General features: G+C 36.7%; 1 protein-coding gene across 11 annotated transcripts in view; it reads right to left on the reverse strand.

The window, feature by feature from the left end:
- LMNTD1 (lamin tail domain containing 1) overlaps positions 1 to 25,992 on the reverse strand; it is a 512,641-nt gene that overhangs the window by 166,878 nt on the left and 319,771 nt on the right. The window contains exon 4 of one of the 11 annotated variants that reach the window (XM_078075776.1): positions 3,852 to 3,888. The exons of the other annotated variants lie outside the window; for them this stretch is intronic. The gene's annotated coding sequence lies outside the window, so the exon portion shown is untranslated. The remainder of the gene's footprint in view (positions 1 to 3,851; positions 3,889 to 25,992) is intronic. 11 annotated transcript variants of the gene reach the window in all.

Raw genomic sequence — 25,992 nt, forward strand, 5'->3', positions numbered from 1 at the left:
AGTCCCAGTGTACTGACTCCTATACCTGCCAGTGTCTCAACTTCACACTGAGGAGAGGCTTCTTGCTTTGTTCACCTGCCTAGTTGTCCACATGCTTGGTCTTACAGAGCACAATAAGAAGTAGGTCATTCATGGAAGCAGACATTTTACATTATAGGGCATGTGTGCACATACACACACACACACCTTGGACACACCTTGGGAAGATTGGCTGACCATTTTTAATACTACTGTGAATAAACCTAAATCCCTAAATGTGGTGTTGCTTAAATGGGAGTTAAATGACACCAGACAGGAGGAGGAAAGGTGGTCTAGGCACATGTAAAGGGCAGGTTTGAGTGAAGTACAACTGTGGTAGCCATTGGGGAAGCAGAGTTAGTTTGAGGATTTAGATGCCTGGACGTTAGGAAAGCAGTGGCACCAGTAGGTGAGAATGTGCCAAGAACAAACTAACCACCTTTGTAGTTTTTTTCCTCTGGGGAACCAGATATGGGCAGGTAAATAATAGAAATAGAATATGCTTTCAGTCTGACTTGAGATACTGATAACACAATATATTACATGCATATGTGAATTGGTTCAATGCAAAACCATGTAAGTGAGGGAGCTGTTTAATACTATATTGCTCATTGATATGAAGATTCACTACCATTATTGTAGACTAGAGCTGATTTAGACTATGTACCAGTACTGAGCAATTCCCCCAGTTGCCATTTGCCAAGTCAGTGCTGGAGTTTTATGTGCAACTTGTGCACATAAACCATGTAACAGCATGCAATCTTGGAATTCACTAAAACAAAATAATAAAAGAACTGTCTCAGGAATATTTGCAAATCAAACTTACTTACAAGACAATCAAGATCTAACCTTAGACTTATCAGCACAGTAAAGTATCAAAATAGACCAAACTTAGTTTTAGAATACATTTTGATATTTATAAATTACGATATGCAATCTATAAATTGACTCAAACCATAAAACTAAAAACAAATTGTTCTCCTAAAGGAGGAGGAGTTACATATTTTAGTTTCAAAGTATTTCCTCCTTAGGCTGTGAGTTGTCTGTCAAGTAAGTGTGTGTGTGTGTGTGTGTGTGTGTGTGTGTGTGTGTGTAGGATAGGATAAGTACTGTCAGTCATCTACATTTCCAATTGTCTGTTTGACTTCTCCATCTGGGTGTTCTGCATGACATATTTTGTATGAAACCAAGATCATTATCTTGCTCACTTTCCAAACATACTGGAGATGTTACCTCCATCTGCTTGTACTATCTCAGGTAAAACCAATAAAGTTACTCAAGCCAAATGCTTTGGACTCATTCTTGATTTTTTCTTTCCCACCTCAGTACATTCAATCAACCATGATATATAGTCAAAATGTCTCTTACATCCATCTCCTTCTCTTTACAACAATACCAGTACAGACTCACATCATATCTCTCCTAAATTATTGAAATAGCCTCTAAAAGGTCTTCTTCCACTAGTATATTCTCTACAGTACAACCAAAATTATCTCAAGTAATGGAATTCTTTAGGTTCTCTGATGCCCAGGGAAGAAAGTAAAAACTTTTACCTTAGTTTCATGATCTGGCCAAAAATGACTATCTACCATCATCTCTAGCCATTATTCCCATGAACCCCATAATCTAACCACAGCTGCTAGACATTTCTCAATGCTGTCCAGTTTTAGTTTTTTTTGCTTGCTTATTTAGTTATATTTAATTTAATTTTATTGCTGTAAAAACACTTAACATGGAATCTATCTATTGTTAACTACAGGGACAATGATGTACAGCAGATCTCTAGAACTTACTCAACTTGCTTAACTGAAACTTTATGCTTGTTGATTAGTAACTCCCCACTCCTAGCTCCTAAAAACCACTATTCCACTCTGATTCTATAAATATGACTATATTAGATTCTTTGTATACAGCCTTTGTTTATATAATTGCTTCCTCTGTCTAAAATACCCTATCTTATTTTGTCCAATGGAAAACTCCCACTTATCCTTCAAGGTTCAAATCATATGTCATCTCTATTTTCAGACTGTTCATGATCATCTTCATCCCTTCCTTCTACCCCTCTCCATCTGTATTCCCACATATCTCTATTTGAGTATTAATTACATTATTAAATGCAAAGCTGATAGGCAATAAGCATGCACTTCAGCCACACCAGCTTATGTAGCCAGTCATGTTCTGATTGGTTGGTGCTTGTTCAGTATAGTTATTGAACATTTTGAATGGCACTCTGGATTATAGGTCTTATTTCATATCTAACTCTACCATGATGATGTGAGATGAAGGATAGCGACTATGTATCTTATTCATCCTCATATCTTCAGGGACTGGCATAATGCCTGTAGATAGGTGTGCCCTATAAGTTTGGTGAAATAAACAAAATGAGACAATTAGACTTTATAGTAATTCTTTCAAAAACAGCATTATTTTTATCTGAATAATTACTTTTATCTTAATAATTAGAAGTTTTCCTGATTTATACCAAAATTATCATGAATCTCTTTGATGATCAAAGTTACACTCTGGATTTGATGAGTTCAGGAGGTTGTTTGGGTAATCTTATGACTTTTGCTTCTTGAAACTTGGATTGAAAAGCCTGGACTTCGGAATCAGACAAACCTTAAACTGAATTGAGAGAAATCTCATAAAAACTATGTGATTTTGGTAAGCTATCTAAGATCTATTTATTCTTCAAAAACAGAAAATAGATACCTCCTTTATAGAGTTGTTATAAGAACTAAGTGAGATCATGTATTTAAGTATATGGCATATAATCCTACATGAACAGTAAGCTTTGATGTACTTGGAACTAATTTACATTACTAAATAAACTTTTCATTTTGAAAAGTAACCTCTCCAGTCAGAAAGAGAGTAAGAAAAGGCATATGAGGTGCATATTCCCTGGAAGCATCCCATAGAAGCTGTACATAGTCCATCACAAGGACAACATGCCTGTTACTATAAGCCAATTCTGACCATGACTGCTGAGAAATGCTCATATGGCTGGTGTTATGTACTAGGGATAAATTAAAGGCCCAAGACAGCTCTTCATTTGTCAAAACAGGAACTACTGGTGTTCTATCCCTAAAGCATCTGGTTTTAAAACATTTGAATCCATTTTCAATGGAGCAACTTTTGCTGATGAAATATGAGAAGCAACAAGGTAATATAGTTGGTAGGTCAACTGTCAAGATTGGTAATCCTCTGAATCTATTAGGATTAGGAAAGGTGATTCTGAGACAAAAAAAAAAGTTGAATATCTCTAAGTCACAGTAATAAAACCAAGAAAAAAAATTGTTCCAAATATATTACTCTTGATTAAATTCTATTGTCCTGGCATAGAACTCTAACATGGAAAAGTGACAGAAATAACTGATATTACAACAGATTAAATCTAGGCTACAAAATGTATTTACTTTTATTTCCCTAACTTCTTTCCCTATTCTAATTCTATTCCTCCTCATTCAGAAGAGGGAATAAAAACCTGGTGTTATAACTCCTAGCCAGCAAGTATGAAATGTTTTCTTACTGAGGAACAAGAGGATTATATGGTAACTCCATGTGGATTTTTAGGATCTAACAAGGATGCTAGAGCGGTCAAAAGAAGAATTCAGGGAAGAGCTCAGTGTGATTTTCTCCCTTTACTTTCAAGTACTGTCTGCTTTACATTTTTTTTCAGATCCAAATAGTTCTGTTTATATACTGGTGTCACCAGTTAAGTTGATGTGCAAACTTTACTTCCAAACTTATTCTATAATTTAACAAATTAAATCAGCTGTTATTTTCATACTTGTTCATCAGTAAATTGCATACAAAGACATAACTCATCTTACAGAAGTCTGTCTCCAGATGATAATCTTGCTCAGAAACCTATAAAGAATCACATGAAACACTTACTTAGAAGATTCTTTAAGAATAATGTCACTGTCGAATACAATGAATCATGGATCACTACATCAAAAACTAATGATGTATGGTGACTAACATAACATAATAAAATTAAATTAAATTAAAAAAAAGAATAATCTCACTGTCAGCTTCAGCAGGAAATAAGTATGAACAACAACAACAACAACAACAAAACTGCATAATTCTGAAATATTTCTTGGAATCCCTTTTCCTGCTCCCTGTCCCAACCTGGATTCTATAAATTAGAAGTTTTGGCCAAAGTAGTGGATATTGTTACTACAGAGGTCTCAGGTTATGCCTTCCTTGTCCTTTAAACTAAGTTCCTTTGATTTTCTGGTTTACATCTTGGGAATCTATAGATATATATATAAACTTTGGAATTTCTCCAAATTCAGAGCTGAAATAGATTCTGTATATAAATGTAGCATTACTTGGAGACTTAAAAATCAGTCTTAGAAACTATGGAAGGATCCTGAATCATGATTAAGTTATAGACAGGCCACTCCTTCAAGAGATAGACAAACCAAAGTAGCCCAAGAAGACATTAACAGGAGAGCCTCTCTGTTATGATTTTAAAAGGTTAAAACTTGCTACATGTGCAGAGAATTCCATTAACCACATCTCTGTAGAAAGTAAAAGGTTTCTGAGATTCTCTGGTAATTATTCTTTAAATGATCCAATTATAAATGAGTTCCAACTAGGTAGGATAGATCAATGGGAGTACTTAGGATATTGAATAAGTTAACAAATGATTTTATAAGACACTCTGGCTAATAGCAAATCAGTTTGGTTATTCTTGAAATGTCCTTGCAGTATTACAGGGGAAGGATGGAAAAGAAAGGCATGTTGGAGTTACCTAGGATAATTTATAGCAATGGAGATGCACTCTCTCAGTGTGGTTGTCAAACCTTAAAGTACCAAGGAATCTCCTAGGCGTCTGTTAAAAATGAGGCTTTCCTGGGATTCTTACTCAGGAAGTCTAAGATAGGTCTCAGGAATCTGTTTTTTAAACCAAGAATCCTACTGATCCTGATACAGACAGTGCAAGACAATGCTTTGAGAAATACTCTTGAGTTTCTCTAACTGGGAATAGAAGAAGCAATATCCTTCTTTTTAATATATGTTCCCCAAGATGACTTCTTGCTTGTGTTAGCTTGCTAGAGAGTTTGTTCCTCTTCCAGGTGCTATTTGGAGAACTGTCCATGTATTAATTTATTTGATCTTCACAACAGTCACATGAAGTATGAATTACGATTTCTCCAATTTACAGATGAAGAAATGGAGGTTCAGAGAGTAGAGAGGAATGATATTGTGATTTATAATCAGAAATGTATATTTGGGGGCGCCTGGGTGGCTCAGATGGTTATGCGTCTGCCTTCGGCTCAGGTCATGATCCCAGGGTCTTGGGATCGAGCCCCACATCGGGCTCCTGACTCAGCGGGGAGTTTGCTTCTTCCTCTCCCTCTGCCTCTCCCACTGCTCATGCTCTCTCTCTCTCTGTATCTCTGTGTCTCAAATGAATAAGTAAAACCTTTAAAAAAAAAAAAAGAGAAATGTATATTTGGTCTTTGTCCCTGGTTCTGGCACATAGATCTTAAAAACCTTTGAATTTCCTAAGTAATGAGAGAGATAAAGAAATTAATGAACTGACATTTAGAAATCCCTTAGGTAACCTAAGGTTGGGGGCTGATTGTCAGGGTAGCCAACAATGTGATTAGCAGGTTGGAACTTGCAGTCCCACTCTCAGACCTCCAGGGAGGGGAGAAGGGCTAAAGATTGAGTTCAATCACCATTGCCCAAAGATTTAATCAATTATGCCTATGTAATGAAGCCTCCATAAAAACCCAAAGGACAGGGTTCAGAGAGCTCCCAGGTTGGTGAACACATAGGGATTTGGGGAGAGTGGAGTACCTAGAGAGAGAAAGCATGGAAGGTCTGTGCCCTTCCCCCATACTTTGCTCTATGCATCTCTTCATCTGGCTATTACTGAATTATATCTTTTTTATAATAAACTAGTAATCTAGTAAGTAAAATGTTTCTCTGAGTTATGTGAGCTGCTCTACAACATTAATTAAACCCAAGGAGGAAATTGTTAGAACCTCCAATCTATAGCCTATTGGTCAGAAACATAGGCTGTTGGATTGGTATTTGAAGGAGGTGGGCAGTCTTGTGGGACTGAGCTCTTAAACTTGTAAGAACTGATGCTATCTCCAGGTAGTTGGCGTCAATATTGAGTTAAATTGTAGGATACCAAACTGGTGTTAAGAGAATTGCTTGCTGGTGTGGGGGAAAAACCCACATATTGTTATTGGGTTCAGAATTGTTAGGAGGCATACAGCTATGTTAAAGTCAGAGAGAGGCCAAGCAGAGGTTTTTCTTGCCTGAATCTTAGGGCCATATTCTACTCAGCACTTAGTTATAAAATAGGAATATTTGCTTTGGGAAACTGAAACTGTGGGTCAAGTAAGGCAAACTGTCTGGGAAAATCACTTCTTTGTCTCTATTTGTCAGACTATCCTGGAAATTCCAGGGACAAATAATATGTTCCCAACCCTCTTTCACTTAACAAACATTTACTAGAAATCTACTCTATGTCTATGTACTGTGGTAGGCATCAGGAATATAGCAATGTACAAGACACATTGCTGTCCTCAGGAAGATCACAATGTAGTAGATTTCTTAAAATCTGTCTCCCTGAATCAGGGAGGCTTTAGATTAATCCCACTTTGAGTTAACTGTGCCCCTCAGGGATTGAAGAAAAAGAAAGAACATGGTCATTTTAACCTACCTACAGGGGCCAAGGATATGTTCCCACCCAACATACTTCTCATAATTTAATTATATAGATCTCCCCTGCTCTTTGTTTTTTTTTTTTAAAGCTTTTATTTATTTATTTGAGAGAAAGAGAGAGCATGAGAGAGAGCAAGAGCACAAGCAGGGGGTAGGGGTAGAGGGAGAAGGAGACTCCCCGCAGAGTAGGGAGCCTGATATGGGACTCGATCCCAGGACCCTGGGATCATGACCTGAGCCGAAGGCAGACGCTGAACTGACTGAGCCATCCAGGTGCCCTCCCCTGCTATTTGAAAAGAAAGTGTTCCTATGAGAAGTTTCATAAGCTGAACTGGTGTAAAGCAAAGAAACAGTTACCATTAATTTATATGAAAAAGTTTTTTTTAGCATTTTTAGCAGACCCCAAAAGTAACCCTCCTTAGGCTTTTCTGATACCTTAGGACACATCTTGCTAATGTATGCACAAAATAAACTGACATAAAGCACAGATGCTCACAGACAGAATTCAAAGCTACAGTGGCTCGATGCTGACTCTAGTTCCCAGGAAGGAGTTTGGCAGTACCACTCTTGCTGTTCAGGGTGCATGCTGCCTCTATAAGGGCTCAGCTGCAAAACAAACAATGCTATTTTAGCTTTTTTTTTTCAATAAAAGCAAAAATCTTCTTTGCTTTAGTTAGTGAAAACAGGTACTATTGTAGGTCTTTTGTAAAAGTAAAGTGGTGTAACATGAACTTTTGAAAAGTGGAGGATACTTGTATTTTTGTAATTACTCGATTATCATCTATCTCCTCTTAGATTGTAAGCTCCATATGGGTAAACTTTATTTTTATTATTATTTTATTATTATTATTTTTTATTATTATATTATTATTTTTAAAAATCATACTTAATGGTGAAAACTGAAAGCTTTCCCCCAAGATCAGTTCCTCATAAAATAAGAATGTACACTCTTGCCACTTCTATTCAACATTGTACTGGAAGTCTGTCCAGGGATATTAGGCAGCAAGAGAAATAAAAAGCATTCATATTGTAAAGGAAGAAATAAAACTATCTTTATTTGCAAATGACATGATCCTATATATAGAAAATCCTAAGTAATCCACTAAAAAGCTATAAGAAAAAACAAGTTCAAGAAGATTGCAGTATATAAGAGCAATATGCAAAAATCAATTGTCTTTCTATACACTTGTATGAGCAATCAAAAAATAAAATTAAAAATTCCATTTACATTGAAGAACAAAATACTTAGGAATACATGTAACAAGCACTGCAAAACACACACTGTGAAAACTATAAAACATTGTTGAAAATTAAAGAAAATCTCAATAAATGGAAAGATATCTTATGTTTATAGATTGGAAGACTTAACATTGGTAAGATGGCCATACTCCCCCAATTGATCTATAAATTCAGTGCAATACTACCAGAATCTCACATGGCTTCTTTGTAGAAATTTTAAGCTGATCCTAAAATTCATATTGGAGCTCAAGGGGCTCAGAATAGTTAAGACCATCTTTAAAAATATGAAAAAGCTGGAGGACTCACACTTCCTGATTTTAAAACTTACTATAAAGCAACAGTAGTCAAGGCACTATGGTACTGGCATAAGGATGAACATATAGATAAATGAAATAGAACTAAGAATTCTAAAACATACCATCACATCTATGGTCAATTGATTTTTGGTGCTACAGGACAGTGTGCTAAAACCATTCAATGGTGGAAAGAATAATCTTTTCAGTACGTGGTGCCAAGGCAACTGGACATTCATATGCAGTGGAATAAAGTTGGACCCCTACCTCATACCATATACAAAAATTAGCTCAAATTGGATCAAAAATATAAATTTCAGAGCTAAAGTGTAACACTCTTAGAAGAAAATATAGTAGTAAACCTACATGACCTTGGATTTGGCAACAGATTCTTAGATACAACACTAAAAAGCATGAGCAACAAAAGAAAAAATAGACAAATTGGAATTCACCAAAATTAGAAACTTTTGGGAATTAAAGGACATTATCAAGAAAATGAAAAGACAATCCACAGAATGGTAGCTAATACTTGCATAGCATATATCTGATAAGGGATTATACAGAATATATTGAAAAACTCTTACAACTCAATAATAAGAAGGATAAATAACTCAATTTAAAAATGGGCAAAGGATATGAATAGGCATTTCTCCCAAGAATATATACAAGTGGCCAATAAGCACATGTCTTTGCTGGTCATTAGGGAAATGGAAATCAATTCCATTTCACACACACTAGAATGGCTATTATCAAAAAGACAGATGATAACAAGTGTTGGTGAGAATGGGGAGAAATCAGAATCCTCAAACATTGTTGGGGGTAATGTAAAATGGGGCAGACACTTTGGTAAATAATCTGGCAGTTGCTCAAAAAGTCAAACATATGGGTGGCCTGGGTGGCTTAGTCGGTTAAGCATCTGCCTGCAGCTCAGGTCATGATCCCAGAGCCCTGGGACTGTGTCCTGCATCAGGCTCCCTGCCCAGTAAGGTGTCTGCTTCTCTCTCTGCCCCTCACTCTGCTCTCATGCTCTCTCTCTCTTTTTAAAGATTTTATTTATTTATTTGACAGAGAGAGAGCACGAGAGGGGGGAGGGTCAGAGGGAGAAACACACTCCCCACTGAGCAGGGAGCCCGATGTGGGACTCGATCCCGGGACTCCAGGATCATGACCCAAGCTGAAGGCAGTAGCTTAACCAACTGAGCCACCCAGGTGCCCTCTCCCTCTCTTTCAAATAAATAAATAAACTCTTAAGAAGAAGAAAAAAGAATCAAAACATGTTAAAAAAAAAATGTTAAACATAGAGTTACAATTTGACCAGCAATTCCACTCTATGTATAAGACTAAGAGAAATGAAAATATATGTTTACACAAAAAATGTTCACCTCATATCTATAGAGACAGAAACTAGATTAGCGTTTGCCTTGGGCTATGGGACTGGGGGGTGTGGGGGTGATAACTAAAGGATACACAGATTCTTCTGAGAATGATTAAATGTTCTAAAATTAATTGTTGAGATGGTTGTAAAACTCTATGAATACTAAAAACCATTAAATAGCACACTTTAAATGGGAGATTCGTATATAAATTATCTCTGAATAAAGCTATTAAATAACAACAATAATAACTATAACTATATTCCCAGTGCTTTTGACAGTGCCTAGTGCCTGGTACAAAACATATGCCTGCTATATTAAGGAAATATTTTCTATATATTGACTTAGAATTCTCAAGCAATGCTCATTAGGTGCTCATTTTCATAATATGGAATATAGTTTCTTTGCAGTAACCTTCAAATTTTAATATATGTAAATCAACTAGGAGAGTGTGACTCTCTGCGACTCAGAGTTCTGGGTCACAGGATTACAGATCTATTTCAGAAGGTCTAGGATGAGGCTTAGGTATCTTTATTTTAAACAAACCCTCTTCAAAAGCATTGGGCAAATACTACTTTAAAGAAATTGCAGCACATTCCAAAGATAGAAGCCCTGCTCTCTGGATAAGCTATTGGGAAGTTAGAAGTATTTCAGCTTTTCAGTTTGAAAAACACCTGGAGCATATGACAAGATTTGTTTACTAATCTCAGAGCATGTGCTTGAGGGTCAGAGATCTTTGGGAAACTTGTCCAGGAACAAAGGAGCTGGCTGGAATTATTTCCCTTCCCCAACTGCAGGGTTAGACACATGGACATCTGTGGGAGCCAGCAGGGTGCCAATACTCACTACCTAACTTACTAATAGCTTGCCCTGTCTCCACGTTCTCCTGTGGACATGACTCCTATAGCCAGGCCTTGGTTCCAGGTCTCCTCCCACAGCAGACCCATGCAAACCTTACTAACATGCATCCTGCCCCTCATGCTTCCGTGAATCCCACCCCCTTCAACCTGGCCTGCCTCAGTCCCCTGTGACTGCAGCTCCCATCCCACAGTGGACCAGCTCAGACCTTGCCAAACTTGTGCATCCTGATCCTGTGTTCATCTGCAGACCTGCCCTCTCCAATATGCCCTTGGCCAGAGCCCATCCAAAGTAGTGCCACAAGCCTAGCAGTGTGTAAACTGAACCAACAGGGACCAGGACACTACAAAGTGACTTGTGCCCTGGGGAAGAGGGGAAGATAACTACATACACAGGTTCTGACTGCAGCCTTAGCAGTGGGCGGGTGGCGGGCAGACATCTGGTCTGACAGCAGGCCCTGCCCATCAACAAAATCATGTCAAGGAACAACACAGGGAAAGCACCCTGCAGTTCTATGCTACTGCATTTCTGGATAACTCCTGGTCTGACTCAACTCAAGCCCAAGGTGGACCCACACTGAACCACTAACAAAACAGGGACAAAACACTGCTTACAACAATCAAAGAGAGCCATTGTAGATGACTGGACTAAAGGCAAAAGCAGCTCAGCCACAACAGCAGGATGTACACAACATACATAGGATATACCCTTGAAGCATCAGGTTCTGGTGAACAGGGAATATTATACTGCAGGGAACTACAGGACCTCTTCATAAGGCCACTAGTTTCAAGAGCAGGAGAGGTATAGCTGACCTTACTAACACAGAGAAACAGACATAGAGAGTTAGACAAAATGAGGAGACAGAGGAATATGTCCCAAATGAAAGAATAGGATAAAGTCACAGCAAGAGAGCTAAATGAAATGGAGACAAATAATATGCTTAATAGAGAATTAAAATAATGGCCATAAAGATACTGACTGGACTGGAGAAAGGAGTGGAAAACATCAGTGAGACCCTCAACAAAGAGACAGAAAACATAAAAAAAGAACCAATCGGAAATGAAAAACTCAATAAATGAAATAAAAAATACACTAGGTGGAATAAATAGAGTAGAGGAAGCAGAAGAATGGATCAGTGACCTGGAGGATAGAGTAATGAAAAGCAATTAAACTGTTGAACAGGAAGTAGAAAAACGATAACAGAAAATGAAAATAGACTTAGGGAACTCAGTGACACAATAATACTTACATTATAAGGATCCCAGAAGGCAAAGAGAGATAAAAGGGAGCAGAAAATTTATTTGAGAAATAATAGCTGAAAAGTTCCCAAATCTGGAGAAGGAAATAGAAATCCACATCCAGGAGGCACAGAAAGCCCCCCAAAATTCAACCAAGCAGGTCCACATGAATAGACATAGTAATTAAATGGCAAAAAGTGGTAATAAAGAGAGAATTAAGGAAAAAAAAAAAAAAGAGAAAAGAAAACAGTTATATATAAGGGAAATCCCATCAGTCTATCAGCAGATTTTTCAGCAGAAACTTAGCAGGCTGGAAGACAGGGGCATGGTATATTCAAAGTGCTGAAAGGAAAAAACTTGCAGCCAAAAATATTCTATCCAGCAGGGCCATCATTCAGAATGGAAAGAGAGATAAGAAGTTTCCCTGACAAATGAAAGTTAAAGGAATTCATGACCACTAAACCAGCCTGACAAGAAATGTTAAAGGGGACTCTCTGAGTAGAAAGGAGAGCCAATAAGTAAGAGTAAGAAAAGTAGGAAGCACAAAAGCAGTCAAATTAAGTATATCTATAAAAATTAGTCAAGGGATTCACAAAATAAAAGGATGTAAAGTATGACATCATACACCTAAAATGTGGTTGGGGTGGAGGCGGGAGAGGAGTAAAGAATGTATTTGAAACTTAAGTGACCATTAACTTACTATGGACAGCTGTAGGCATAAGATGTTATATACAAACCTAATGGTAATCAAAAATCAAAAAGCAGTAATAGATATGCAAAAATAAAGAAGAAGGAATCCAAGTATATCACTAAAGAAAGCCAGCAAACTGTGAGAGAAGAGAGCAAGAGAAGAAAGGAAGAGAGAACCACAAAAACAACCACAGAACAAGTAACAAAATGGCAATAAGTACACATACCTACCAATAGTTACTTTGAATGTAAATGGACGAAAGACTCCAATCAAAAGACATAGGATGATAGAATGGATAAAAAAGCAAGACCCATCTATATGCTGCCTACAAGAGACTCATTTCAGATCTGCAGGCACATGCAGATCGAAAGTGAAGGGATGGAGTAGTATTTACCATGCATATGGAGGTGAAAAGAAATCTGGGGTGGCAATACTTATATTGGACAAAATAGATCTTAAAACAAAGACTATAACAAGAGACTGAGAAGGACACCATATATAACTGTAAATGGAACAATTCAACAAGAAGATATAACAATTGTAAAATTTATGCACCCAACATGGGAGCACCCAAATACATAAAAGAGCTAATAAAAAGCATAAAGGAAGAAATAGATAGTAATACAATAATAGTAGGGGACTTTAACATCTTACTGATATCAATGGTTAGATCATCCAAACAGAAAATCAGCAAGGAAACAGTGGATTTGAATGACACATTGGACCAGATGGATTTAACAGATATATTCAGAACATTCTATCCTAAAGCAGCAGAATACATATTCTTTTCAAGTTCATATGGTACATTCTTTAGAATAGATCCCATATTAGGTCACAAAAATGTCTAAACTAATTTAAAAAGATTGAAATCATACCATGCATCTTTTCCAACCACAAGGTGATGAAATTAATAATCAACCACAAGAAAAAATTTGGAAAGACACAAACACATGAAGTTAATTAACATGTTACTAAGCAATGAGTGGGTCAACCAAGAAATCAAAGAGGATATCAAAAAGTACATGAACATGAATGAAAATGAAAACACAGTGTTTCAAAATCTTTGGGATGCAGTAAAAGCTGTTCTAAGAGGGAAGTTTATAGCAATCCAGGCCTACTTCCAGATAAGAAAAATCTCAAATAAACAACCTAACCTTACACCTAAAGGAGCTAGAAAAAGAAGAATAAATAAAGGCCAAAGCCAGTAGAAGGAAGGAAATAATAAAGATGAAATAGACTAAAAATCCAAAAGAACAGATCAATAAAACCAGGAGATTGTTGTTTGAAAAGATCAACAAAATTTATGAACTTTTGGCCAGACTCATCAAAAAAAAGGAAGAAAGAAAGAAAGAAGACTCAAATAACAAAATCAGAAATGAAAGAGGGGAAATACTAATGAACACCACAGAAATACAAAGGTTTATAAGAGAATTTATGAAAAATTAAGTATATGTTAACAAATTGGACAACCTAGAAGAAATGGATAAATGTTTAAAAACATATAGCCTCCCAAAAGTGAATCAGGAAGAAATAGAAAATTTGAACAGACTAATTAGCATGCAGACTGATTATAATGCAATTGAATCAGTAATCAAAAACCTTCCAACAAAAGTCTAGTACCAAATAGCTTCACAGGCAAATTCTATCAGACATTTAAAGAAGAGTTAATACCTATTCTTCTCAAAGTATTCCAAAAAATAGAAGAGGAAGGAAAGCTTCCAAATTCATTCATGACCAATTACCCTGATTCCAAAACCAGATAAAGACACTACGAAAAAAGAGAACTACAAGCCAATATCTCTGATGAACATAGACGCAAAAATCCTAAAAAATATTAGCAAACTGAACCCAACAATATAAGAAAAAATATCATTCACCACAATCAAGTGAGATTTATTCCTGGGATGCACATGTTCAATATTCACAAATAAAACAACATGATACAACACATCAACAAGGGAAAGGATAAAAACCATATGATCATTTCAGTAGATGCAGAAAAAGCATTTGACAAAGCACAACATCCATTCATGATTTAAACCCTCAACAAAGTAGGTTTATTATGTAGAGGTTTAAACCCTCAACATAATAAAGGCCACATAAGAAAAGCCCATAGCTAATATCATACTCAATGGTGAAAAACTGATAATTTTTCTCTTAAGAGGAGGAACAAGACAAGGATGTCCAGTCTCACCACTTTTATTTAACATAGTACTGTAAGCCCTAGTCAGAGCAATCAAACAAGAAAAAGAAATAAAAAGTATCCAAATTGTAAGGAAGAAGCAAAACTGTTACAATTTGTAAATGACATGATACTATATATAGAAAACAATCAGCAAAACTAAAAGATGATCTACTGAATGGAGAAGTATTTGGAAATGATATATCTGATAAAGGATTAGTATCTAAAATATATAAAGAATGTATACAATTCAACACCAAAAAACCAAACAATCCAATTAAAAAATGGGCAGAAGACATGAAGTCATTTCTCCAAAGAAGACATACAGCTGGCTAACAGACACATGAAAAGATGCTCAACATTACTCATTATCAGGGAAATGCAAATCAAAACCACCATGAGATATCACTTCATACCTCTCAGAACAGCTTAGATCAAAAAGATAAGAAACAACAGGCATTGGCAAGGATGTGGAAAAAAGGACCCCTTGTGCACTCTTGATGGGAATGCAAATTGGTGCAGCCACTGTGGAACATGAATTCACGACCCTGAGATCATGACCTGAGCCAAAATCAAGAGTGGGACACTTAACCTACTGAGCCACCCAGGCACCCCTATAATATCTCATTCTTAAACATGCTTTGGATTTACTATATCTTTTTGATTCCCAATGATTGAACTCTAATATTTGTCCTTATTAATTCAAAGGTTGGTAAACCAGCCTTTGCTGAGATATGGAGCAATAATGTAGAGATCAGAGGCAAGGTGTATCTGGCAAGAGGCTGGTGAGACTGGGGCAGAGGAAGCAAGGGCATGGGAAGGGTTACAGAGTGACAGGAGATGAGTGAGAGCTGATGGAGAGGCCAGATCCTCAGGGTCTTAACATCATGGGAAGGACATGAAAGAGAGAGAAGGAAAGTCATCCAAGGGCCTTGAATTGAGGAGTAGCAGGATCTGACTTCTGTTTTAAGAAGGCCACTTTGGCTTCTTTATTGAAAATAGCCTAAAGGCGAGCAAGAATCAGAGAGACTGGAGAGGAGGAGACTGTTGCCACCATCCAGGGAGAGGTGATGGTGCTGGGCACCAGCATGGGTAGCAGTGGAGGTGATGAGATATGGTCAGATTCTGGATATATTCTGGAGGAAATGTTGGCATAATTTTATGGTAGATTAGATGTAAAGTGTGAGAGAAGAGATAAGATGAAGCCAGAGATTTAGGCCTGAGCAACAACAGTATTTAAACTGCTGGCATATGGATAGATGGATGGATGGATGGATGGATGGATGGATGGATGGATGGATAATAATAATGATAATAATAATAAAAATAATAATAAATAGCTAATAATTATCTATCTACCCATCCACCAAAACAGTGATGGATAAATTATCTATCTATCCTATCTATCTATCGTCTATCTATATAACACAGTCATGATTTTTCTCACTTAAAGTGAGACTGAAATAATCAGAAATTGTGAGAGAGTAGCTAACTAGTTTACTTAAGGTTACCTTGCTAAGAAGGGACAAGCTTGGCTTTGAGCATTGCTCAGTGTAAGCACTGAGCCTATTCTCTTTCCCTTATAGCACAGTGGTTCCTGCACAAATCTCAAATTTTTGGTCAACAAAAGTTCTGTACAGTGTTTGGGATTTTGGGAATTCGCAGATTTTACGTAATTGAAGATATTTTATAGACCTCATCAGGTATGCAGTGTTCTGGTGGTGTCAGTTGTAATCCCGAACTCCGGTTCCCACATCCTACAAATGTGCCAAAATGTAAAAAGATAAAGAGTAATGAATTTTGCATTTTAAGTTCTGTTTGTCAAATGCAAAGAATGATTAATTAAAAAATACAACTGACAAGGTTGAAAATTATTTGGGAACTTGAAGAACATCAAACTGTGGCTTCAAAGTTGATTATATCAGCACAGTCTTATTTGCATTTGTTTTCTTTGGGCCACCTAGAAAGTGTAGATTTTCATAATAGACTGGGATCTAATACTTATTTAGTAAGGAATATTTTTCTTAGGGTGAGAGATGCAAATTTGGTGCTAGATACGAATTCTAAAGTATTACATTTATATCAGATTTCAAAACTTTTTTGTATCAAAAGAAATACTAGTTGAAACACTTTCCAAGTAAAATGGATTATATCTGCTGAAAGCATTACTGGTTCTCATTTAAGTTGCTGATTTTTTTAAGAAAAGTGACCTTGAGGACAGCTGCCAGTTGGCACAGAACACAATGGAGATGAGAGATGTGAGCCAAAGCAAACACCTGAGTTTACCAATTGTGTCCCATGGACTCTTTCATGTCTCCATAAGGCATTTGGGATCTTGGATTTGAAGATTCCTTCCAAAAGATTCATCCTCAGCAAACTCCCTGCTAGTTTAGATTCACTGGCATTTTACAAAACCTGGCAGTGTGCTTGGGTCCTGCTTGTTAAGACTTGCAAAGTACTATGGACTCAGGCTGCAATCTTCAGCTGAATTTGGATATAGGAAATTAGCAATTACAAAGTGTTCTTTCTGCCAAAAATCACATGCTGCCACCATTACTTTACTCTGTGATGAAACAGGTCATTTTAATCCTTTGTAGTAGGTGGAACAATGTGTACTCACCCAACCAAAAGGGAATATACTTCTTAACTCAAGGAAGATATTTTCAGCTACCACATTGTAGACTTATGTACATAATAGGAAAGGCAATCTTTTTTACCCCAAGTACAACTTTTTAAGTAATCTTGAAATGCAATTAGCAAAATCCCCTCCACTTTAATAAGAGAATGTAAATTCGCCGAAGTTTAATACCACCAGACCACACTAAACTGGGTTTCTAAGTGCCAAGTGAGAAGAGATATGAAGAAATTAGACAAGAAATTGTGTTTACTTGAACTTTAAGATATTGCTTCACTTACTTTTTTTCCATTGGCAAGGAATGCATGGCTGGGAGTGATGCAAGACTGTTCACATTGTGCTGTTGATTTGTATGGGGGATTGGTCTGATTAGTGAATCAAGTAATTCTATAGCTGATGATACCTTCACCATTATCTAGTACAACTTTCCAATTCTACATATGAGGTAAACTAGAGTCCATAGGATAAACTCACTTGCCATCTGTCACTCATTTAGCTGGTAACAGTCAGGTCTGGAAGTTTTCCTAACTCACTGTCTTGAATAGAAGAGAAAGACCCAGCATCCTGTGTTATTTGGATTCTTGTATCTCCCCTTCTGCTTTTAAGTAAAATCCAAACACTTGAGAGAATCTCTGGGGAAAGTGTATTATCAAAGGCAAAAAGTCTTTATATTGTAATAATACTACTTTTCTTTTTTTCTTGTTTTGCTTTTATTTTTTTTCCTTCCATCTGTTTTATGATGGTGAAAATTCCCCATAGCGATACCTCTATCTACTCAGCCATTCAAACCAGAAACTGAGAGTTATCACCCCATCCACTAGATCACCAACTCTTAAACCAGTTGGCTTCTCAAACAGCTCTTAGATCTTGCCCACTCTCCATCCTCACGAATGGTGCCTTAACGCAGTACCTTATTATCTCTCACTACAATACTGCGGTAGTCTTTTATTGGCTTCCCTTTCTTCCAATGTCTTATTTTTCAGTGGGGAAACTGTCATTTGTCCTCCATTTCCATTTTTTTTTTCTGCTACACTTCCCTGCTTACCTTGAAGTTGGGTGTCACCATGTGACGAGGAGCTGGCCAATGGGAGATAGGTAGAAGAGTCATATGGCACTTCCTGAGATCTTCTTAAAAAGACAGTTGGTGGGCATATGTTGCTCTCTTTTACACTGTCCCTACTCAACTTTGTTGCCTGGAATGTGGAATTGCCATCTTAGACATAATGAGAGGCATATACGACAGCAACATGTGAGAGCAGTAATATAGGAAGAGACTGAGTCTTTGACACCGTGGAGCTTCTGATGTCATATCAGCCCTGAACTGGATCTCTGCACGAGTTTTTTAAAGAGGTGTTATTTTGTGTTACTGTCAATCGAGCCAATCCTAATACTATACAGCTGGGCATCTAGATTTCACATCTTGAAGGTAATATTTCTGAAACATAGATTTGATCATGTCCCCATACTTAAATGTCCTCCTATTGCTTATAGAATAAAGTTCAAACTCCATTACAAACCTTGATAAGACATGGACTTTCTCTGGAGCTTCATCTCTCTTCATGCTTCCCCTTTGTGCTTTAAACTCCAGCAATACTGAATCATCTGCAGCTCGTTGAACTCACTGTGACCTCCAGGCTTTTGCCCATCCTGTTTCCCCTGGCTGGAAATTTTCTATTTATTCTTTAAAAACCAGTGTTGATGCTTTCTTATTCTCTGATGTCTTTGCCTAACCCACTGAACTCTAAGAGAGTTAATCATTCTCTCCTCTATGTGACTTTCACCTTGTTTTGCTTCTATTATTGCCCTTATACTACATGGTAATTATTTTTCTATATGTACATTTTCTCACCTGGACTATAAATACACTGAAGAATAAATCAGTACTTTTTTCCCCTTTCTTTTTCCTTTTTTTTATGGTTAGAGGAGGGGATATTGCCTAGGCCCTCAATAACTGTTGAACTGAAGTAATTTGAGTTGAACTCTAAGGGTGTTTTAGGAAAGAAAGTGAGAGAACAGAAAACTAGGTAAAAAGTAGTGAAGTTTTTTTTTTTTTAATTAGCATAGAAATATGCTTGGATCCTAATAATTAGTATTTACTAAGCACCATGGCTTGGGCAGCAAATTTGAATATTTATAATTTATCTCATTATTTCATATTATATTTCCATGAACCCAGAAGACTAGAAGTTCTTCTAAGGTATATATTTAGGCTACCAAAGAGAAAAGAATATAAAAGAACTGGCCATGCCTTTGAGGCAGTAGATGTAAAGTGTGGGTGTATTAAAGTTAATTCATGATTATAACAAACATAAAACAGTCAGGGATAAGGTAGCAATAAAATGAAAATAAATCTGCTACTATAGCAACTAACTAGCAATTTAGTGAAATCTCCTGACTCACCTGGAATTAACATAGAGAGATTTGTAAAATGGGGTAAAATGGAAGACATAAATGGATTTAGATGAATGTTATTTTTTTTAGGTTTATTGAAATTTCAACTGCTAGTCCATTGTTAATTTGAATTATAGGCAAAGCTATTGTCCTGCAGTAAGATGAACCACAAATGCTGTACTCTTCAAGACAGGATATGAGATCAGGCTAAGTCTCACAAAAAATGTTGATTTAAAGAAGCAACCTCCCCCCAGAAAATAAAGAAAGAAGCAAAACCTAGAAGAATATGTATAGTATAAATTTCAAAATAGACCATATTAAACTATATTGTTTAGAAATAGACACCTAGATGATAAAACTATCAAGAGAAGCAAGGAAATGACTGTCAGAAAAATCAAGATGATGGTTTCCTCTGGAGCAAAAGATATCATTGAATTAGAGAAGGACACATGGAGCTTCTGGGGTCTTGGAAATGTTTATTTCTTTTTTTTCTTTTTAATTTTTTTTAAAGATTTTATTTATTTATTTGACAGAGAGAGACACAGTGAGAGAGGGAACACAAGCAGGGGGAGCGGGAGAGGGAGAAGCAGTCTTCCCATCGAGCAGGGAGCCCGATGTGGGGCGATCCCAGGACCCAGGGACTATGACCTGAGCCAAAGGCAGACGCTTAACAACTGAGCCACCCAGGCGCCCCCTGGAAATGTTTATTTCTTGATGTAGGTTGTACTTACATGAATATTTCATTGAAATTATCTATTAAGTTGTACCTTGAAATTATTTATTAAATTGTACATAGATGTTTCATGTAGCTTTGTTTGTATACTATTATATTTCACAGTTAAAATGGGAGGAAAACCTGTATCTCAATAGGTAAAAGTGAAACATTCCAATAGGAAAATGTGCAAAAAATCAGAACTGAGTGGTCATTAAACATAAAAAATATGCTCAACATTAGTAACTGGGCAATAAAAATTAAAAATACAATGAGATCCCATCTAAGACCCATCAAATGTGATTAAAAAGTATAACAGTATCTTGGTGAAGCTTTGGAAGAACAGAAACTCCTATATGCTGCTGGAAACCAAATTAAAAAACAACTGGGGCATTATCTAGCAGAGCTAACACATGTATTCCCTACAAACCAGCAATAACTGTTCAAGATATGTGTATAAGGGTAATCACAGAAACATCAGTTATGACAGCAAAATTTTGGAAACAACCCAAATGTTGATCATTAGGAGAAGGAATAACATTTCCACATATACAACAACCATTTAATCCATCTGAAAACAGTCAAAAATAGATTAACTAGAGCTACACAAATCTACATGAACGACTCTCATAAACATATTAAGGAAAACAAGTTACCGGGAAAAAACTATATCTTTTATATAAAATTGAAAACTTAAAAAATTATATAACACACATATAGACATACATGTTAGAGATGCATACATAAGTGGTAAAATTATAAAGTCAAGCAAGGAACTGATAAACACAAAACTTGGGATAATGGTTGAAGGGTCCTATTAGGGGCTGGCACTGGGAATGGGTACATAGGTGACTTCAAAGCATTGTTAATGTTCTGCTTGTTCTATCTCTCTACCTTGGTGATATAATTTTGTCCATTTTACTTATTTTTAAAATTACATATGCCTGTATATAGTTTTTTAATATGTTATATATTTCACTTTATAAATTTTTTACATTAAACATAAAGAATCGGATTATTTTTTTGATGTTTCAGATACCTGCCATATTTCCAAGAAGGGATTAGGAGGTTTAGAATTTTATAATAGGAATATTCCACATGGAATAATTATAAAAATGTTTCTAGCCCACAAATTAGACTGAAGGGACCATAGATGGCATAAAGCAATTATTCACTGTGCAGTACCCCACATCTGCTTACTCTGTGAGTCCCTGCACTGGCAGACGTGTTACACACTGAGGCTCAGCCTAAAACAGCCACCACTTATCCTACCCACGTTTCTAGAGAGCTGGTACATGTGTGGGGATTAAAACCCCAGAGAAGATTCAATTCTCCTGCAAAACAAAGCTAATGCCTTTGGAACACAAGATACAAGTTTATAAGAAAAGGAAATCAATACTTAATCATCAGTCCTCATGTTCCACTTTTGCTGAAAACCACGTTAGTTCTTTTCTGAATGGTTGGCCAACATCTTAATGCCTATGCTAGAATGTTAGAAAGCATGTTTCAGGTAATAATGTCAATAAGTTTGATTGTTTCTAACCATGCTCCTTTTATATCTGGAAATTTATTCTAATTAATTAATAATACCAGAAAGAGGAGAGTAGCCATATTAAATTTTAAAATCTTTTAACCTCTTCATAAATCTATCAGAATAGGATGAAATCAGACTTGTAATTGGACAACATGACTCAGGTTGCAACTTGTTAATCCTAAATTTTTCTTTTTTAGGGCATGCATCCAACTGAAAAAGAAAATACCTCAGCCTTCCTTGTTGACTGTTTTTGGACCACATCATTCTGACTTTCTCCTCTGTAGGCTGAGAGGGAAGAGGAAGTCAGAGGATAGAAGGGCAACCTAGCAGAAAACATAAGATATGCTTAGAGGGAAATCATTGAGTTTTGTTAATTTCTGAGGGGCTGAAGTGGTCAGGGAGTCACAGGTCTTCCTTTTCTTGGCAGTGTCACATTTGCCTCAGACCCACATGGAAGAGCTTTCTCTCAGGCTTATTCTAAGGGGCTTTTAATGGCTGAGAGTTAAAAGATTCAGAAGATTGTTTCCTAAGAAGTGTCCTTTACCAAAAGCAAAAGACACTCTGACCTGGTGAAACTGTCTTACTAGATTCTCATATGTTTGGATTTTCCTGGAGGCCAAAGTCATGCTTTCACCTCATAATTTGGCTTTTAGTCCCCTTAATTTGAGTCACTTGAGAACTGAACACAGATGGGAAAGAAGAAAAGAGAAACAAAAGCAGTTGAAACAAATAAAGAATTTAGGCTTAGTTTTCAATGTAAATTGCTCTGCTTTTTTTCCCCCTCTTGTTTTATCTAACCTAGTCTAACGGCACTTCTGAAATTTGGACAACACAAGTTTCTGTAAAGTCACACTGAAGAAAACATCTGGACTCTTGGCAGCGATTTGCCAGACAGAAATCAGCACCAATGGAAATGTTCTGTATTGCTATAAAGAGCAGGAAGAAAAGGTAGAGATAAATGAGTGGTAAAAACTTCTGATATATCACAATAAGATGTTCCCTTTCATAAGCCTTGCCAGAGTTCACTGTTTACTTTTTTGATGTTCTTCATTATATAACCTTTAACTTTGTGGAGCTCTGGTTTAGTGTCACTTAATTTCATAAAAATAAAACCAGATGGATAATTCTTTTAATGTTCAAAATTCTACCAGGAACATGTGTTGACTATCTCAATAAGCATGCTGCAAAAGTTCTTGAAAAATAAAGTTACCTACATTTCAAAGTCAGATTTAAAAAACTTTCTTACAAAACCAGTTTGATAGCAGTATATCTGACTCTTTATACTCACAGTCAGTATGAGGGGACAAGAAGGCTTTTGTACATTCATTATTAAATAAGTTCTAGAACTAGATTCATAGATTTTTTTGTTAAAAGTCTCCTAAGAAATGATTTACTCTAGTCTTTTAGTTCTAAAGTAAAAGAAATATACATTGGCTGAATATAGGAAGGAATTCTATTATATTAGGTCCTATAGAGAGGATATATCAATATAAAGGTAATTTCTGCCTCATGAAGTTGACATCCTATTAGGTAAAAGGAGAAATATACACAAATAACATGAATATGATGATTAAGTGCCTTAAATGGATAAATGAAGCACTGAAGTTTTGGAATAGAAGAACAACTCATCTATTCATGGTGGTATCTAAGATAGGAGGACAGAGATTTTCCTAGACAAGGTAACATAGGATTTGGCCATTGAAAAATGGATAAAATTTTGACAGAACTGTAAGTCAAGGAAATTACACATAGGGAACTGCATGGACATGTATAAAAATTAAGAGGAAAACCTGGAAAAGTGGGTTGGTCTTGTATTCCAGGCTAAGAAAAAGCTACACAAACAACCATATGACTGAAAGAATTATATTCTGGAATCAATGCTATAACATTCTCAGAAATGCATCCAATTTAAATAACAACCTCTGTTACAGAGAATCTGCTATCTCTTAAGAGTTCCTGTCCCAACTTTGTTTAGTTCTATTTTTGCTTTATATTGAGCTAAATCATTTTTCTTATAGCTTCCACTTAATTGTTCAAATTCTATCCCTTATGGTCGCATGGAACAAAAGAAGTCCTTTTCCAAATGGCAGTTATTAAAATATTGAGGTTGATTGTCTTTTTTTAAAAATTGTGATTCTTGGGGCACCTGGGTGGCTCAGTTGGTTAAGGGTCTGCCTTCAGCTCAGATAGTGATCCCGGGGTCCTGGGATAGAGTTCTGAGTTGGGCTCCCTGCTCAGCGAGTCTGCTTCTCCCTCTGTCCCTCCCCCAACTTGTGCTCTCTCTCTCTCACTCACTCTCTCAAATAGATAAGTAAAATCCTTAAAAAAATAATAAATGAATAAATAAATGAATAAGTAAATAAATAAAATTGTGATTTTTGTGGCCAAAATATCTCCACTTCTTTAACCACTTGCTATATGACATGATCATAGATCTTTCCCCATCCTGGTCACTGTACACTGATTGAACTCTTGTTTCTTATATCTCCCTTGAGGTGAAACGCCTCCACAGGACACAATTCTGATCACATTAATGTGCAGTGGAGCAGTCTCCTACCCCTCTTGTTCTTATTTTAGACATCATAGTGTAACTGATGCAGTTTAGGACCACTTCGTTCAGATTTAGTTTAGTAGGCAATGCAGGGCCATTGAGGGCTTCTGCACAGACTCACAGCCGGCAGTGGCTAAGGTCTGATTACAAAACGAAGAGAATGAAGGAGCAAGATTATTAGGAAACTAGGACAACAGTGCAGGGAAAAGGCAGTGTGAGGCTGAATTAAAGCAGTGATAGTGCAAATGAGATGGTGAATGGGGTATAGGGAAGTAGACCGCATGGGGCTTGGTAGCTCATTAGTCGGAGGAGAGGGAGAAGACAGAAATTTTCAAGGCTTTTAATTTGTAATGGGAAAATGGTTGTCTCATTAGTCAGAGGAAGTCTCCAGGCACAATTGGCTTTAGTGGAAGATGTGTTTGGTTTTGGACATAAGAAGTTTGAGGTTGGAGCAGAGGCTAAGATGGAAGGAAAATGGGAAGCCATCTTCCTTTAACATTTGAAACTGTGTGAGTGGATGAGATCCTCAAAATAATGTTTTATTTTATTTTATTTTATTATGTTATGTTAATCACCATGCATTACATCATTAGTTTTTGATGTAGTGTTCCATGATTCATTGTTTGCATGTAACACCCAGTGCTCCATTCAATACATGCCCTCTTTAATACCCATCACCAGGCTAACCCATCCCCCCACTCCCTTCCCCTCTAGAACCCTCAGTTTGTTTCTCAGAGTCCATAGTCTCTCATGGTTCGTCTCCCCCTCCGATTTCTCCCCCTTCATTTTTCCCTTCCTACTATCTTCTTTTTTTTTTTTTTTTAACATATAATGTATTATTTGTTTCAGAGGTACAGGTCTGTGATTCAACAGTCTTACACAATTCACAGCGCTCACCATAGCACATACCCTCCCCAATGTCTATCACCCAGCCACCCCATCCCTTCCAGCCCCCCACCACTCCAGCAACCCTCAGTTTGTTTCCTGAGATTAAGAATTCCTCATATCAGTGAGATCATATGATACATGTCTTTCTCTGATTGACTTATTTCGCTTAGCATAATACCCCCTAGTTCCATCCACATCATTGCAAATGGCAAGATTTTGGGTTTTTTTTTTTGACGGCTGCATAATATTCCATTGTGTATACATACCACATCTTCTTTATCCATTCATCTGTTGATGGACATCTTGGCTCTAAGATACAAATGTAGTGATCCGAAGGGGTATGTGCACCCCAATGTTTATAGCAGCAATATCCACAATAGCCAAACTATGGAAAGAGCCAAGACGTCCATCAACTCAAAATAATGTTTTAAAGAGAGAGAAAACTTGGAGAAACTCCTACTTTTAGAGGCTTGCAGGTGTCAGAAAAAGGAGCAAAGAGAGTGAGGAGAACCAATATAATGCAGTGTAAGGATGTCAAATGAAGAATAAAATTTTATCATCAAATGCCAGGGAAGTTCAGAAGAATAAAAACTGAGGCAAGGCTATCACATATGGTGATTAAGAATACAAATTATTAAAGGGCAGTTTTAGTGGTTTATCAGGGACAAATTATACAAGATGTTCAGATAG

The sequence above is a fragment of the Halichoerus grypus genome, chromosome 6 (assembly GCF_964656455.1).
Source record: "Halichoerus grypus chromosome 6, mHalGry1.hap1.1, whole genome shotgun sequence".
Classification (NCBI taxonomy): Eukaryota; Metazoa; Chordata; class Mammalia; order Carnivora; family Phocidae; genus Halichoerus; species Halichoerus grypus.